The sequence below is a fragment of the Vicugna pacos genome, chromosome 6, assembly GCF_048564905.1.
Source record: "Vicugna pacos chromosome 6, VicPac4, whole genome shotgun sequence".
Lineage (NCBI taxonomy): Eukaryota > Metazoa > Chordata > Mammalia > Artiodactyla > Camelidae > Vicugna > Vicugna pacos.
In genome coordinates this window covers 73,997,351-74,013,760 of record NC_132992.1, presented here as the reverse complement: position 1 = coordinate 74,013,760, position 16,410 = coordinate 73,997,351, and the positions used below count along the sequence as shown (strand labels likewise).

At 47.1% G+C, this 16,410-nt stretch overlaps 1 protein-coding gene and 1 long non-coding RNA gene across 11 annotated transcripts in view; one reads left to right on the top strand and one right to left on the bottom strand.

Moving 5' to 3' along the window:
- Window positions 1-16,410, bottom strand: part of NRXN3 (neurexin 3) — a 1,622,069-nt gene that overhangs the window by 1,457,357 nt on the left and 148,302 nt on the right. The window lies entirely within an intron of this gene.
- LOC140697155 (uncharacterized) lies at window positions 6,523-7,102 on the top strand. The gene is made up of 2 exons (XR_012073994.1): window positions 6,523-6,593; window positions 6,855-7,102. It is a non-coding gene; the product is annotated as an uncharacterized lncRNA (long non-coding RNA).

The window sequence follows — 16,410 nt, the reverse complement described above, 5'->3', positions numbered from 1 at the left end:
CCTCCAGACTAACCACTGGGATGAAATATGCCCAGGCATCAAAGTAGCTCAGGGAAGGATGTGTTCTCTCTGTCCAGTGTTATGGGGATGGCTTCAGAGAGGAAGCATTTGTTCTGAATTTTAAAAGATGAACAGTAGATTCAAAGGTTCATAAGGGGGAGGAGAGATTAGAAGGAAGAGGGAAGAGGAATAATCCAGGGATAAAAGGAAACACGAGGAAAAGCATAATGGTATAAAAGATGGAAAATTGTTGAGTATTGCTGGAGGCACAGTGCCAAAGGGAGGAGGATTGACAGTCTGAACTTGGAGAGGTCAGCAGTGGCCTAATTTTGAAAGGCCTCTATGTCAAGCTAAGGAGTTATGTATTTATTTTACTTAACAAAGACTTATGTAGTATTTACTATGTAATGAGCACTGTTTTAAGCACTTCATAAATATTAACTCATTTAATCCTTATAACAACCCTATGAATTAGATATTATTATTATTATTATTATTATTATTATTATTATTATTATTATTATTATTCTTCCCCATTTTATCTGTCAGGAAATTGAGGAACAAGAAGTTAGATATTCTGCCCAAAATAACTCAGTCAACAGAATACAAACCCAGGCAGTCAGACTCCAGAGACCAGGCTCTTAGCTGCTACCTATGCTACACTGAAGAGCTTTTCAGAGAAGGAAATACTTTACGCAAGGATGGTGTGATCAGGTTTGTGTTTGCTGAAGACCCTTCCTACTATATGCGGGAGAGGAAGAGAAGATGGAGGGAGAAAAGAATGGATGGTAGGGAGACCAACCTGAGAAGGCACCAAAATGTTCTAGTTGGAAGCTGATGACAGTCCATCAGCAAGAAAGACACAGCAGAACAGATGGAGTCCACAGATACTGAAAAGGTAGAACCAAAGGGGTGTGATGCCTAATGTGGTGAGGAGAAATGGATATTAAAGCTGGCTCCCACCCCTCCAGCTCACATTCCTGGGTAGACGGGGATGTGCCCACTTAGATATGCAGGAAAAGACGAAAAGCAGGTTTGAGTGTGTCAAGTTTAAATCTCAACTTATTATTGATTCTCAGCTTCAAGAACCAGTAGGCAGTTGCCTATGCAGGTCTGAAGCCAACACCATTGGTTTCATAGCTGTCGATTTTGATGTGCCTGTGGGAGGAAAGGACCAGGATGCGTGACCTAAGGTGTAGGAGGGAGTTCAAGGCTGGGAGTACCAATTAGGGAACTCTCCAGCCTTGGCTAGTGGTGAAAACCACAGGAGTAGATAAGATCACACAGACAGAAGAGGTAAACTATAGGGGAAGAGGGTGAGTGGCAGGGCTCTAAAGAACTCAGAAACTTAAAGGTCACAGAGAAGAAATGAATCAAAAAGAAGGGGTATTTATAGCGGAATAAGGGGTTTTTTTTTTAAGTCCAATGTGGTGAAATGAGAAAAGAAGCCAGTAGACCAACTCACTGCATTACCTTGAAGAAGTCTCCGTACATCCCTTTGAGCCACAATTTGGACTTAGTGATCTTGCAATGTCTCTGCCAGTGACAAAAATGAACCTTTTTGGAGTAGTTTACGAATCGGGAAGAAAGGGTGTCTCACAGGCACTTTAAACTGAATGTGTCCAAAACTGGACTCATCAGCATCCCAGCAGCCCCCAAATCTGCTGTCTCTCCTAATTTCTCTGTCTCAATCAATGCACCCCCAACCTTCCAGTTCCTTAATATAAATGTTTCCCTCCCACCTGCCCAGTCCTATCTAACCTCATTTGCCACTACAGTGGGTTAATTCCACCATCATCTTTCACCTGAATTACTGAGATAGACTCTGGTCTCTATGCAGCCAGTCTTGGTCCCCTCTAACGCACTCTTCATTCTGGAACCAAAGTGGTCTTTCCAAAAATTGAGGCAGATAACACAGCTTCTTTCCTCCAAGTTCTTCAATGATTTCTGGTTGTTTTCAACCTGAAGTCCAAATTCTGACCTGGCAGACAGGATCCTTCATCGTCTGCCTGCCGACCTCATCGGCGTCACCCCTCTCATCACTGACCTCTCTCCCGACAATCAGCATCTCTAATGCATTTGCTGTCTCTCCACCTTTGCACTATTCTCCCTACCTGGAATATTTTTCTTTACCCTCTTAGCCTAGCCAAGTCATAATTATTTGTTAGGTCTTCCACCTCAATTTTTCCAGGAAGACTCCCTGATTCACCCAAAGCTAAACTTTCTGTGTGAGCTCCTAGCACCCTATACCTTACTAAGTTGGTCCTATATCTTGCAATAATCTTTTTACCTTTTACTCCTTCAACTGATGAAAAGCTCTGAGATCTTATATCTTGTTCACTATTATATCTCTAACATCTAACAGAACATAAGACAAGCATAATAAATGCTTAATTAACAGTGAGTGATGAATAGACAATATAGCCAGCAGGTAGACATAGAAACACTGAGTTTTAGAAGAACAGACTTGGAATGGCCCTTAGTGGTCATCCAGAACAACCTCCCACCCAGTGCAGGTCTCCTCTGACTGACATCTAGAGGCTCTCCTGGACACTCCCATTGTTCCACTGACCACTGTTAGGAGGTTCTACCTGCTAGAAAGGTCTTCCTTATGTTGAGCTGAAATGGGTCTCCCCATTACATCTTGGAATTCATCAATCACAGCTCTGCTTGTAGAAGTCACACAGAATAAGTTTATTCTTTTCTCCTTGTGACAGCTCCAGACATATTTGAAGGTAGCTGTCATGCCCTGCTCATTCCCTCAGTTACCTTTTCTTCTACTGTACACTTCACTTGTTTTGAAAGCTCCTCTCTGGCCAGAAACTTCAGTCATGTTCCCCCTAACCATTGCCTGCTCTGGACAGACCCTCAGAGTTGAATAATGATGCCCAAAGTGAACTCAGCGTCTTCATACTCAGAGACAAAGACAAACAAGGGAAGCCACCATAGAGCTTTGAGTCAAAAAGGTGAATGAAATTTTCAGTTCTCAGAGTTCTCCTTATTCACCCAGGATGAAAAGACATAACAGGAGAAAATCCCATGCCATTGAGTGCCTACAACTCAGAAAATAAGGGCATCTCCACATGGAAACCCAAGTCTGGGGAAAATAAATCCATTCTACTGGTGATTCATCTTTCTGCCGGCTCTCCTAGTTCACCTCCCTTCACTACTAAGTTCAATATTTCCTCCTCCCTTGAATGTCATCTGATAATTATCATATTATGAGAAAAGACCACCACTGCCCTCCCCATACGCCCAATCCTATGACTCAGAGTATTTTTTTTTAAAAATCCTCTTTCATCCAAACTCTAACGAAGCAACTTCAAGTCTTCAGAACCACCCAAGTATACAGCGAATCATCTCAACCAACCAGACATACCCAACACACAATATATTGCACCATCCCAGAGCAACATCGTGATGGGATAAAAAAGACACTGTCTTGGGGAAGTGACTTAATCCTTCTAGACCTCCATTTCCTCATCAGTGAGTGAGGGGACTAGCATAGGATTCTGTCCCCAGTATACTTGTCACTATCAGAAATACACAAACACAACCAAATCAATCCCTCCAGATGACATTTAGGCATCAATATTCCGGCATTCCCTGCCATTCAATTTCTAAACCTTAACCCAACGGTCGTGAGACCCACTGGTGCCTTGGATGACATGTCCTACATACCCTGTATTCCAGGGTTATGGATATTATAAATAGGTTCTTTGCCCCCACACCACCTTGGGTCCCCAAGTCTATGCAAAGGGTGAAAGAAAAGACAGAAACTCCCTGCTTTGACTCTAGCCTCATTAGAAGCCCCTGTTATAAAATGATCCTATAAACTTCCAAAGAGCCCCCACAGCCTCAAAGAATGTAAAAGGGCTCAATAACCCACGAAGTCCTTGGGAAAATCTAAGTGACCCAGAATCCAGTTACTCAAAGCTCTTTATTTCCATGTATAACATTTTAGAGTTTACTCGCTAACATCTGTTCTGTATATGATTACAATAGTAATACATGCACCTGTTAAAAACTTTTGAAAACATAGGGGGAAAGTATAATTATACCATTTAGGAATGATTAAGATTCACCTTTACAGCCTTTCTACTATGAACATATTATTTAATCGAGATCATAATGTACATAGTATTTTGTGGCCTGATTTTTCCCTATGCCATTAAATTAATTTAATGATTGCATAGTATTCCATTATCACCATTAATTTAACTGATTTCTCATTTTTAATACTTAGACTATTTCAATTTTTTGCTTTTATAAATAAAACTGTGACAAGTATCCTTTGTAAGATATTTATATATACCTCTTTCCTTATGGTAGAGATTTAGTATTTTTATGTTATGTTGGCAAAGGAAAAAATCAAAGGAGGCAAATAAAGAAAATTAAACTGAAATGCTGACACCTTTTTCCCCTTACAGTCCCAACAAACCCATCTACACATGCTCACATGCAGCAGAACTGCTTAAGGTTGAAACAATGAAACCGCTTTTTTTTCTCCTTTGGTCCTATCAGAGAGGCAAAGATTAGCAAAAATATACCATAAGACTATTAGAAAATGTTTATTTTCATGTACTGCAGATAGAATGGTAATATGGCCTAAACTTTAGAGGGAGAAATAGTAATATTTCTAATTATAGAAAATGTAGGGTCTAAATACCTAACAATAGAGAAAGAGGTAAATTGTTACATTTATATAATAAAATATTTATATCCTTACAACCTTTTAAATAAAAGCTTTAAGAATATTTATTGACATAGTAATACACTTCCATTATAACATTAAAAGCAGAAAAAACACACACAGTTGTTTCATTTCTGTGAAAAATAAAAAATAAGTGTATCCCCCCCACACACACACCCCTGGGAGAATCTGCACCAAAACGTACCTAGTGGTGTGTGGTGGGAAAATAGTTTTGTTTTGGTTTTGTTTTTTTTTTTTTTTTGCTTTGGCCTCTGTGCTTTTCTGAGTTTTTAAAGTTTTCAGTACTAATTGTGTACTATTAGTACTACATAAAATACTGTGTGTAATTTTAAAATCATCAAATTAGTGAAAAAGGAAAACAAAATTAACTTGGTTTCCAAACTCTGAGGCGGTCAGTCCAAGTCACCACATCTCCTTTCTCAACCTCTCTGCCTTTGACTGTAGCCAAGAGGGAAAAGAAGAAAAACAACAACTAGAAAGTGACCCTGTGACATTTCCACCCAGTTCTGACACTGAGCCAAGCCACTGAGCAAGACTGGGATCAAAGAGACAATCAGACTTGGGAGCTGCAGCCAAATGCTGGGCTACAAGTCGTTGACGTCTAGCCCCGAAACAGTAGCATGGGGAGAACACTTTATCCAGGTCCAAGACGCCAGCAGTGAGCAATTAATTCTCCCCAGGCCCCAGGACGCCTCACTTCTCGCAGGGCGAGGCTGAAGCAGAGAGGAGAGGCCTCTCTCAGAAACAGAGCCTCCCACAGCTCACCTGGCTGGTGCCTCACACCTGCCCAGTAGCTCATAACTCCAAGCCCCCCAGGGCAAGTGCCACTCCAGAAAGCCGTTTCAGCACTTCTCAGAAAGCCCTCTCTCTCGGGACACAGATATGACAGGAAACATCTCACGTGTAAAAAGAAAGGTACAGGGACTCAGGCAGGAAGCTTAGCATGCCCACAGCTTCTTCACAAATATCTTCAAAGGGACAACAAGCCCCCAACCCACCCAGGGAGGTAGAGCGGGAGGTCATCGCGCAGACCACGGCTGTGTATCGGATGTCTCCACTTGCTGGATGTGCAACTATATGCGAGTGTTTGGCTGTTTCTGCACCTCCATGCCCTCTTCTGGAACATGGAGAAGAGCAATCCCATCTAGCCCATTGGATTATTGTAATGATTAAATTAAATAACACACATGGTACTTGGAAATTGGTTCCATTCCCCTCTCTTGCTTTTGTCCCTGAAAAAGGCATGCTTCCCATCCCAGCATCCAAGTCTTCCCTCTCTGGGTGTTAGTAGGGGACTGGGCTTGATATAAAGGATCTATTTAACCCACTTGATCAACACACATGGAACAAGAAGGTCCATCACTGTCATTTATCTTTCCCAAGAATCCTAGAGTTAAGAGTTAGGAGGGACTTTAAGGTTATCTAGTTGAACCTCCTCTTCACCCTCTACCCTAGTCTCCCCACCTTTCAGCCATGACAGGTGACCTCCCAGGGGAGCCCCCCAGTGGCACATTCTGGCTACAATTAGCCCAAGCACTTGACAAATGTCACATCATTTTACTCTTGCCATCCCTAGAAACAGAAACCATAATGCTGCAACATCTTTAAACGACAGGGAATCCACAAAGTCCTTTCACAGAGGCTGGTTTAAATTTCCTTCATTTCATAATTTTTTTAATTTTAAAAGTTCTGTCAAATCCTTTCTGGCTGTAGACAAGAACAGGTGTCCCCTGCATTTTCAGGCAGGGAAATGGAGTCACGCAAGTCTCAAATCACACATCCTTTTGTTTCCCGTCCTGCTTCACCCGGGATGGCACTCTGCTCCCAGATCCTAGAAGCTGTGACGAGGCTCACCCGCAGCAGCAGCACACTTCCCAAGGTAATGGTGGAGAAAACAGTCCAGAAGGGCTAAAAGGTGTGTGGGGGGGGAGGGGTGTGGAGGGCTGTGGGCGTTTCTCCCAACCCCACTGCTTCCACTCAGAGCTGTATCTGAATCAATCGCCTATCCTTCCCCTGGTCAAGGCCCAAGCCTGAAATGGACTTTAAGTGGCCCTGGTCACTGTAACCCATTTCTGCCCCGGTGACCTCCCTCAGAGAGAGGTTTCAGTGGTGCGTGCTCAGTCGCACTTTGCTCTTGCAGCCCTGGAGCCACACTTCAGATGCACCTCCTCTGAGAAGATGGAAGAGCAGCGTGTCGGAGTGCCTGACAACGTCACCGCCTCTCTGGCTCTGCCTGCTGCTCCATCTCTCACCAGCCCATAATCTCCCTTCCCAAGGCAGCGATATTTCTCCTTTCTCCACCACCTTCTGCCTCCAGCCCGACTTGTCAGAAGCCCCTTCATGTAGCAAACATACAAGCTGGTTTGGCTTAAAAGGTCAATTGCAGCAGATTTGTACGTGTTCTCTCCCTCTGACGCCAAAGTCCCGTGAAAGCTATGGGAGTACAAGCCGTCCTCGAGGCAGGCTCCCCCTGCTCCCACCCCCGGCTTCTCACTCCTTCACCACCACCCCCATGCCTGAACAGTGTCTTCAGCCAAGGCAGGACAGACGCTTGCAAGCTGGGTGTTCCCACTGCCTTCCTCGCAAAGAAAAGCTTGAGCTCCAGGGCTCGGCACACATATCTGTTCAAGTCACCCAGCAGAAGCCATCAGATCTGCAAGCCCCAGAGGGGTCAGATGGAAGGAAGCCTGGGGCTGGAGGACTGACTCTTTTGTGTAGACTGACCTCTCTGCTCAAAAGACTTGACAGTGTAGAGAATGTAGCGTGGTACTAAGTCAGAGAGGCTATTTGACTACATTCTCGGGAAGTCATTTCTATTAATGAGGCACCTGTCCTAAAATGCAGTTCTCAAATCAGGGTCCAGGGCCTTTGGCAACCCTGGGAGATTCTTCCAGATGGTCAGCAGGCTGTCGCTTCCAATATTAATGCTTAAAATATGACAGCATCAACACTTCTGTTTCCAGCGTGACGTAACCATGGCCTTTTCCTGGGACATCTCTGAGAACTGTGGACTGTCACCGCAAAGGACCTTAGAGAGTTCCAAATCTATCCTCACTTCACAGATGAAGAGCCTGAGTCCAAGAGCCAGAAAGAGGCATGCCACAGCCCATGAGACTAACGCCAGGTAGGGCCAGAACCCCAGTGCAGGTTCTCATTCAACTGTACCGGACCACCTTAAGGAAACACCCATTATCAACCATAGATCTTCTCCCGCTCAAGCCCACTGAAGGATTTTTGTGTGACAAGGGTGGTAGCTGGTGGAAGCTCCACAGTAGCTGGACCATGGGGAACTCTGCCTGAATCATTGGAGAACTACTCCAAAGAGGATTTATTAAGTATATTTTTCATTAGACAACATGAAACCAGCAAGTTCAAGGTTTTCTCAGCCTGAGAGCTTCAGGCTCTGTCTAGGATCCCACAGTTTACTCACCCTAGTTTACAGATGTGGTTCTCAACCATTAGCATGCATCACCATTGCCTGGAAGGTGTTTTAAAATGCAGCTTGCTGGGCCCCAATCCCAGAGTTTCAGACTCAGGAAATCCAGGACAGGACCTGAGAATGTGTATTTCACATTAGTTCCCAGGTGACGGTGGGATCACTTTGAGAACCATGTACTTGAGTGTCACTGTTAAGACTGACATTAACATTTTAACAGGCCCCACTCCATCCCCCAAGCTGCACATCCACAGCTAATACACACTTGCTCAGTCTCCTCCCACGGCTACAACTTTATCTGATGGTTCTGCCCAATTTGGTGACTTGCTCGTGCTACAACATAATCTATTGCCCCATTAACAGATGGCTGAAGATTCAGGCTGGCCTCCTTCCCAAGATCGCCTGCCGTTGTGCTGTACAAGTTCCCCCCAATCCAGACAGAGCAGATGAACCAGCGGGAGGTTTTCAGCCACAACTGCTGAGATGCCTCCATTGTACCAGCTTTGTCAGGGACTGTTGAACCCTAGGGGTTATCACAATCCAGAGTGGGTAGGGGACCTTCAAGTCAGCACACACACTTGGTCTCCTCCACCCATCTCCAAGTTGCAGGGCTTTGTTTCATTTCCAGAAGCAACTGGCACTCTCCTGCTACAGGTACAAAAGTCTATGACATCACTCCAGGGGACAGCCACTCCTACATAATGTATTGAGTCCCTCTCTGACTCAGAGCAGGTCAGGTTGCCTCCACTTCAGAAAGGGCAAAGCAGCTGCTCACATCAACAGGTGTCTTCCAGCCTCCAGGGCTTGGCAAACCTCCTGAGACACTGGGTTGCTCAGTGGAACACAGCCAAAGCAAGGAAATGGAACCCCACCTGAGGTTCCAGGGTGCATATTAACCAGTAAAGTAGCAGAGTAGGCTTAAGAGCATGGCTGTGTGGCCAGAGGCCAGAATCCATGGTCTGTCCGTTCAGCTCAAGCTAGCCATGTGGCCTTAGGAAAGTCAGTAAGTTTTCTACACCCCCATTTCCTCATCTGTAAAACTGGAAAATAATGATACCTACATTACAGCTCTGTTTAAGGAATTTTTTTTTAAGCCTATGAAATGTTTAGCTGTTCTTACCACAGTTACGATTAAGGAAAAGCAGAAGGCAGGACATCTGGCTTCAACCGCCACATTTCAAAGGCCACTGGGAGTCCTCAGATTCAACCAGGCCCCTGCAGACCCAATGGCTGGACACCTGTCTGGTCCCCCAGGCACCAGTCGCTCCTCCTCCAACCTCCAGCTGCTCTGGCCAGGATCTGGCTTCCGGTTGCTGCACTTGCTCCTCTTACATGAGGCCTCTTTTGCAGTGTTCTAGGTAGTTCCTCTTGGCCTCTCATCCAGGTCCATTTTAAGCCACAGCACAGGCTCTGACAAAAGCTTCTGCTGACCTCAATGCTCTTCCCACTGCTGGTGTCACTAGAACTTTCCTTGGAGCCAGGAACCCCATCCCACAGCCATGGGTCAGCCAAAGATTTTTTCCTCTGTCACCATTTGACCAAGACTTGCCCATCATCTGGCCCTGCCAGCTATAAACCAAGTTAAAGAATCTCCCAGGAATTTCCCCAAAACTACAAGAAATGAGCTGTCATCTGAAGTTTGACTAGAGACTACCTGATGTGAAAACAACTCTAAACCCTACTCCCAGCCATTCAACTGAGGAAAGTCTGTTCTGTTGCCCTCACCTAAGTGCTGGACAACTCACAGAGGACTTGGACTGTTTAATAAAACTTAGACTTGCAAGAAACAAAGGCTCCCTCCAAGTATGGTTAGGATAAGCGTTTGTTGGGAAGATATGAGGAGCAGGGCTGTCTGGGACCACAAAGCCATCAGCAAAGGAGGAGCTACACTCTCCTTCCCCTCTTCCTTTCCTTCATGGCCCCAGTGCTTTGCTTTTGGCATTTATGTTCCATCTTCCCTCTCTGCTGGTCACTATCTCCTAACCTCAGTTAGGGCTAAATCATGATTTTTGAGCTCAGGAACCCCCACTACCAGTTCAGTGTCCTATCTCCAAACTCCTGAGGAAGCAGAACCCTCAGCCTGCTTCATCTTTCTTAAGCTGTAGACCGTAGGCCAGGATGTGACTGGCAGCCCCTGGCACAAAAAGCCATGGCTATGGGTAAGGGTGGGCAGGGTCACTGGATACAAAGCAGGGCTGCTGTCCACTCAGCAGAGATGATGGTCAAAGGTAGCTTTGCTCAGAAGAGGGTGTGGCTGAGCAGGGAGGGGAACAAAAGAAGAAAACCAAATTCGCCTGTCAGGCAGAAACCAGCCCAGCAGAGCACTTCCCCACCCAGAGCTATGTCAAGACCTGAAGTTTGTAACCAGCAGAACAGCAGCCACAGGATAAGTGTAAAGAGTAGAGTCTGGTCCCAGGGCTTTCAAAAAGGGGCCAGATTGAATCTCAGTCATATTCATTCCTCAACTGAAACCATTTTCAGATGTCCCTTGCTCTAGGTTGGAAGAGCTGTAAGATGAGTCATGTTTCTTTAACTATACAGTCAGAACTTAGAAGTTATTTTCAGATGGACAATAGGATGAGATAGAGGGGGACTGTGTCAGATGAGACAACCACATCTCTCAATTTTGAAGGTGTTTTAGAAGCCATCCTCTTTCCTCCCTGACCTGGGCAGGAGAGGAGGAGGCAAGGGGAAGGAAATGACCCCAGTAATGTCTGAGAGGGATAATGCCAGGTCGTGGGTACCCCAGGGAGGGGCGTGTCAGCTCTTCTCACCAGGAGAGGGGGAAGGAAGACTGTCCCACTTAGTAGATACCCAACCAGGAGGTAAATAGGAGAACTCACACCCTCTCTTGCCAGCTTGTCTACCACACCTTGGACACTTCAGAAGTGGTCAGAGGCCCTGGAAGTACCAAGAACAGGAAGAGGAAAAGTCACTTGAAAGGCCCGGCCCACCGGTAGCCGAGGAACTCTCTAGGTTGAGCTGAGGCACAACCAAGCACCTCTCCAGCTGCTGGACATAGGGTTTGGGGCAGTCACAGGAGCTGCAGCCCACCTGCAAAATCCAGCCATGCAGCCTTCCAGAGCTAGGTGGGAGCCAGAGGAAGTGAGGAGGAGGGGCAGGACGGGAGGATAAATGCCAGAGTAAGGCTGAGCTCCACAAAAGTGGAAGGACTTCTCCAGCACCCCAGCTAAAAGCAGTGGCCACCTCCCGTATCGATTATGCACAGGTGCCACTGAGCAAGCGGGCTGGCTGGGCAAGGGCGAGGCCCACTGGATAACTGATATCCTGGCACTGGCATTCGCAGAGCCGTGGGCAGAGTTCAAAGGAAAGAGCTAGAGAACAGACATTCGAGACAGAAGCAAACTGCACACTTCTTCAGCTTCCTGTGGGTGGAGCAGAAAGGTCTTCTGAGATCACACAGAGTGATGCCAAAATGTGTTATGTGTGTGTGTGTGTGTGCGCGCGCGTGTGCTCGCACGCGCACAGGATCCACAGCTCCCACAGCCCATACCACACGCTCCAGTCCCGAATCCCTTAGCAGACTCCTTCAAGACCAGGGGAGTGTCACCACCTGACCACTACTCCCTAGGTGGCCTCCTTGGTGCCCCTCTGATAAGCTCTGGCCGCCTCCACCAGAACCTTCCAACTCATCCGTCAGTTCCAAGCATTTCCTCCATAGGGAAGCCTCCTCCAATGCACACAACAAATACGGACCTCCCATTGGGGCGAACAGCTCCCTCTACCCCTCCTTCACAGGTTGATTCCAGTTTGTACTCAGAGTTTCAGTACTCCTTTGCTCACTTTCCCTCTACACCACCCAGATGTAATAAGCCCCATGAGGAAGGGTCCTTGTCAGCCCTTTAACCACTGTACCCCCGGCACCTGCTGTGGTACCTGGCCTGCATAGAAACTCAACGCATAGTGACTTAGTAAATGAGTAAGTGAGTCCTACTGCAACATAGTACGGTTGTATTTATTGTTCTGTCTTCCCACCTGGACTTTGAATTCCTTTAGGGCAGGGACAGTGTTTAATTGGTCTTTTCTCCCTAGCACAACAAGAAGAGGGGTGGGGTCAAGTGTTCCTGGCACTCTTGGGTGATTATTTCCCATTGCCGAAATGAACCAAACAACTCACCTCATATTCCTCCACGGTACTTAGCATAATTCCTAACCCAGAACAGTGCTCAGCGTCTATTTTCAGCTGATTTACCTTTTACAGGACCCACACCTAAGACTAGGAATGCATCCTTTGTGCCAAATAGTAGCAAGTAGGCCCCTGGGTGGTGGTGACACTGCCAAGCAGCCCCTCTTGGCCACCAGACACGGACAAAGGTAGTAGTTAGAGCAGGAGGAACCCACTCAGGGGTTGGGAGAGCTGAGTATCAGCACCGCCCTCCACTTTCTGGCTGGGGGCATGGAGAAGACATCAAACTCCCTGGTGTGCAGTTGTCTCATCCCTAAAAGTGGAAGAAAATTCCCCTGGCCCACAGGCACCCAAACTTCCCCTGTTGTGGTGACTAAATACAGCTGCCAGTCAGAGGTACCTGAGTTTGAATCCCACCTTCTCCGATTTTCAGCTGTGACCTTGAATAAGGAATTTGACTGAGACTTGAGTCTCAGTTTCTTCATCTGTACAGAGCTGGCAATAGTTTACAAGGACAGAATAAGATGATGCATGAAAACAACTTTTTTACAAATCAGCGCAGCAGTTTGTCGATGGCAGCAGGTTACAGTGAAAAGATCATGTGTTTAGAACAAGTAGATCTACTCCAGGTAGCTGACCAATGATGAACAACTGGGTTCTAGGATTCAGTATCCTTGTTTGGAAAACAGAGGAAAAAAACCATCTCTCCTCACCTGGCCAAGTTCCCGCCCATCCAGGACACCTGCACTTGCTGAGCCCCGTGGGGCAGCCCCTCCCCAGCATTTCCGTGGCTCTCTCATCGTTCAGGTCCCAGTTCAGAAGTCGTCGTCCCAAGACGGCTTTCTCCATAACCCTTCCAAGTCACCCACCTGCCCTTTATCTTACTTTATTCCCTTCCTGGCTGTCACTGCTGTCTCAGCTTGTCTAATTTTCATGTGTTTATTGTCTATCACTCTTCTCACTAGAATCCTTGCTCCGTAAGAGCAGAGCATCTGATCTGCCCCATGCTCTGCTGTATCACCAGAGCCTAGAACACTACCTTGCTCATATTAAGTGCTCAACAAACACGGAATGAATGAATGAATGAATGAACCAGTGAACCAGGATCACTGTAAAGAGACAAATGGATAATGCATATAAAAGTGCCAAGCACAGTGTGCCTGGTTCACAGTGGCCCCTTCATGTTAATTTTCCTTGCTTTTCCTGGGAACTAGTTTTTTAAGAACTACAGTTCTTAAATATTATCTCAGCTTGAGATTTAAAACTTAAATTGAGCCAAGGTTACCAGATGGGGGAAAAAAAAGAGGGAGCAGCCATAATTAACCTCCTCACGCAAATCTCCACCAAGAGCTTCTTAACACCTCTGAAACTTCAGAGCAACTGAGCCTCCCAGGATCCCCTAAGTGTTCCAGAAGACAGGTCATCAATTGAGCCACTTCTGCATCTGCATACGTTGCAGATCAGACACAAAGACAAATGGTGCTCAAATCAGTGCCAAGGGGTCAGCAGCAGTCAGGGCGTAGATTGCAGGCTGGGCCCCTGAGAGGGCTAGAGGCTGAAATGCAGGCCCACTCTGGCATCAGCCAGGATGGGGACTGAGATATCCGCCCCAGGACACTGGAGCGTTGTGCCTGGCTCTGGGACTACTGTCCCTCGCCTTAGCCATCCATCCCTGGAGCCCTTCTGCTCATTCTGGTACATGTCACACTGTCCTCCTCTTAACCCACCAGCGGGGGTGGCTCCCCTACTCTGCCCGAGGTCCTAGGCCAACACTATAGATGTGTCTGTCCTTCCTCCTCCTGCCACATGCAGGAGCCGGAGTATCCCAGGCCAGACCTGACCACCAGGGAGCAAAGGTGGCATCAACCACACCTTGTCCACACATTCTGGGCATCTACACGCTGAGCAACTGAGCCACAGTTGCCTTGGACCTTAGGAAAGCAATACATCAGAAGTCCAGAGGCTGAGCAGGTGGATGTCAGGGTTGTCTCCCCCATGGGCTCTCTCTCAATGGGCTGAGACTAAACTGTAGATCCCAGCGAGAACTCACAGCCCTGACCCTCCCCCAAGTCTGGGGGACAAGATGTGAGACATGCCAGATGTCAGCCTCCATTTTAAGTGACAAAGAAAAGAAAGCTCTGTGTTTCTCTACACTCAGACACCACATTGCCTATCAAAATGCCAAAGCAAGGCCACAACAGGGTTAATCTGTGGTTTCTGACCACAGCACCCAGCCCATTTCACCCAGAAAACCATTACCACCTGGAGGGGACGGGCTGACATGGACATCTCATCCCTACTGCAAACCCAGCTGGCATCATCTCCAGTGGACTGGAGCCTGCTCAGTCTCCTCTCCATCCCCGTGGAGCAAATTCCGGATGCAGAGGGGGAGGGTTAGCCCGAGGGCCAGCAGCAGAAAACAGGCATATAATATCAAGTCTAGCAGGACAGGTGGGTGGGGCAGGGAGGGACACAGGGGGCAGCCCTCAAGCCACCACACATCTACAGCCTCAGTGCCTGGGGAGAGGACTTCCCAAGGGTATGGGCTGATGGACGATCCTCAATTCTGTCTTTTGAGCCCTTTCAGGTGTATCCTTGAGCTCTTCACTCCCATTTTTACTTGACACCCAAGTTTCTTAGTGAAAGAGAGAGCCAGTTCTTTTACAGGACAGGGGTCTCTACACCCCACCCTAGAAGACTCCTGGGCTAGCCCATACTTCCCAAACAGCACTGCCTTGACTCTCAGATTGCTGTATTTGGTGTTTTTCAGGCCTCCTCTCCCCAGATTTACTGTTACTTAAGCTATTTTGTGTCCCAGGGTCTAGCCGTACCAAGCTGCTATGTGACTTCATGCTATCCTTAACCTCTTTGAGCCTCAGTTGTGCATCCAGAGAATGGGGGGTTAAATTAGACAAGCTCCAGAGTTTCACTTTAGTACTAATATTCCACAGTTTCATAACCGTTTGAGAGATTATCAGCTGGAGTCATCCCTGATAATGAGATCTACTTCATCAGAACTGGACCCGGACCTATTTGCCTTCCTGGGTCCCAAGCTGAAGAAGCTTTCTGAAGTTTCCCTTAGCCTGGTAAATGAGGAGGGCAATTTCCCCTCCTCATATTCTTTTTCCATATAGAGGTGGGGGATCTGGAAGGTAAGAGGCACTGGGCAGATTGAGGAGGAACCAGAAGTACTGTGAGTGCCAACATCTGTAAGGAAGAGAAAAATGCATGTGTTCAGACTCAGTGGCTGACACCTCTCGGGGCCTCTCCTACCCCTCCCTTTTTTGAAATATGTGAAATCTGCCCTAGCAATCTGGAGCCGTGCCACCCTCCCTGGGAGAGGAGTTCTGGTGCCAAGCTTCTGATGGCTACTCACATCAACGCCCTGGGAGTCGTTCTCCACACTCATCTCTCCCTCATCCCTGTATCCAATTCATCATCAACTCCGGCCAATGGTACCACCAAAATATGTCTCAGCTCTGCCAGCTGTCACCCATACCACCTCTCCCACTCCATCTCCAGCCCCTAGCCCTGTGCTGGACCCAGCAGGTGCTCAATAAAGATCTGCTGAATGAATGGAATCCAAGGGGACTTCTTTTTCCCTGGGAAAACTTAGAGATGGGCTATTTTTGCAGGGTAACGGTGAGCTCAACATTTCCTACCCAGCTAAAGCATGAATAAATAGCCCACCTCAAACCCTGCACCACCGCCTGAGTGAGGAATCCCTCTCATCCTCTTTCCCACTTAGGTCTCAAGACTCAGGGGTGACAAAGAAACCCCAGGCATCTCCTCACTCTGTGGCTAAGACGTGAGTGTAAGTATCAGTTTAATATCTGAGCAGCATTAATTCCCAGGAGCTGTCTCCTGCCCTTAGGCAGTGTAACAACATCCAACAACATGTACCCTGCACGCGCGCACACACACAGACACACACACACACACACACACACCCCTGCCCCACGCTCAGGCAGCAGAAGAGAGCAGGGCGATAACTCAGATCCCTCTGCTGGGGCCTCACAGCACTGCTCCCTCAGGAATATTAAGAGTCTGTACCTCAGTTCACTGGCTTGGTGTGGTCTTCATGAATGCCAAAGACAGCCCTCCCACCCAACT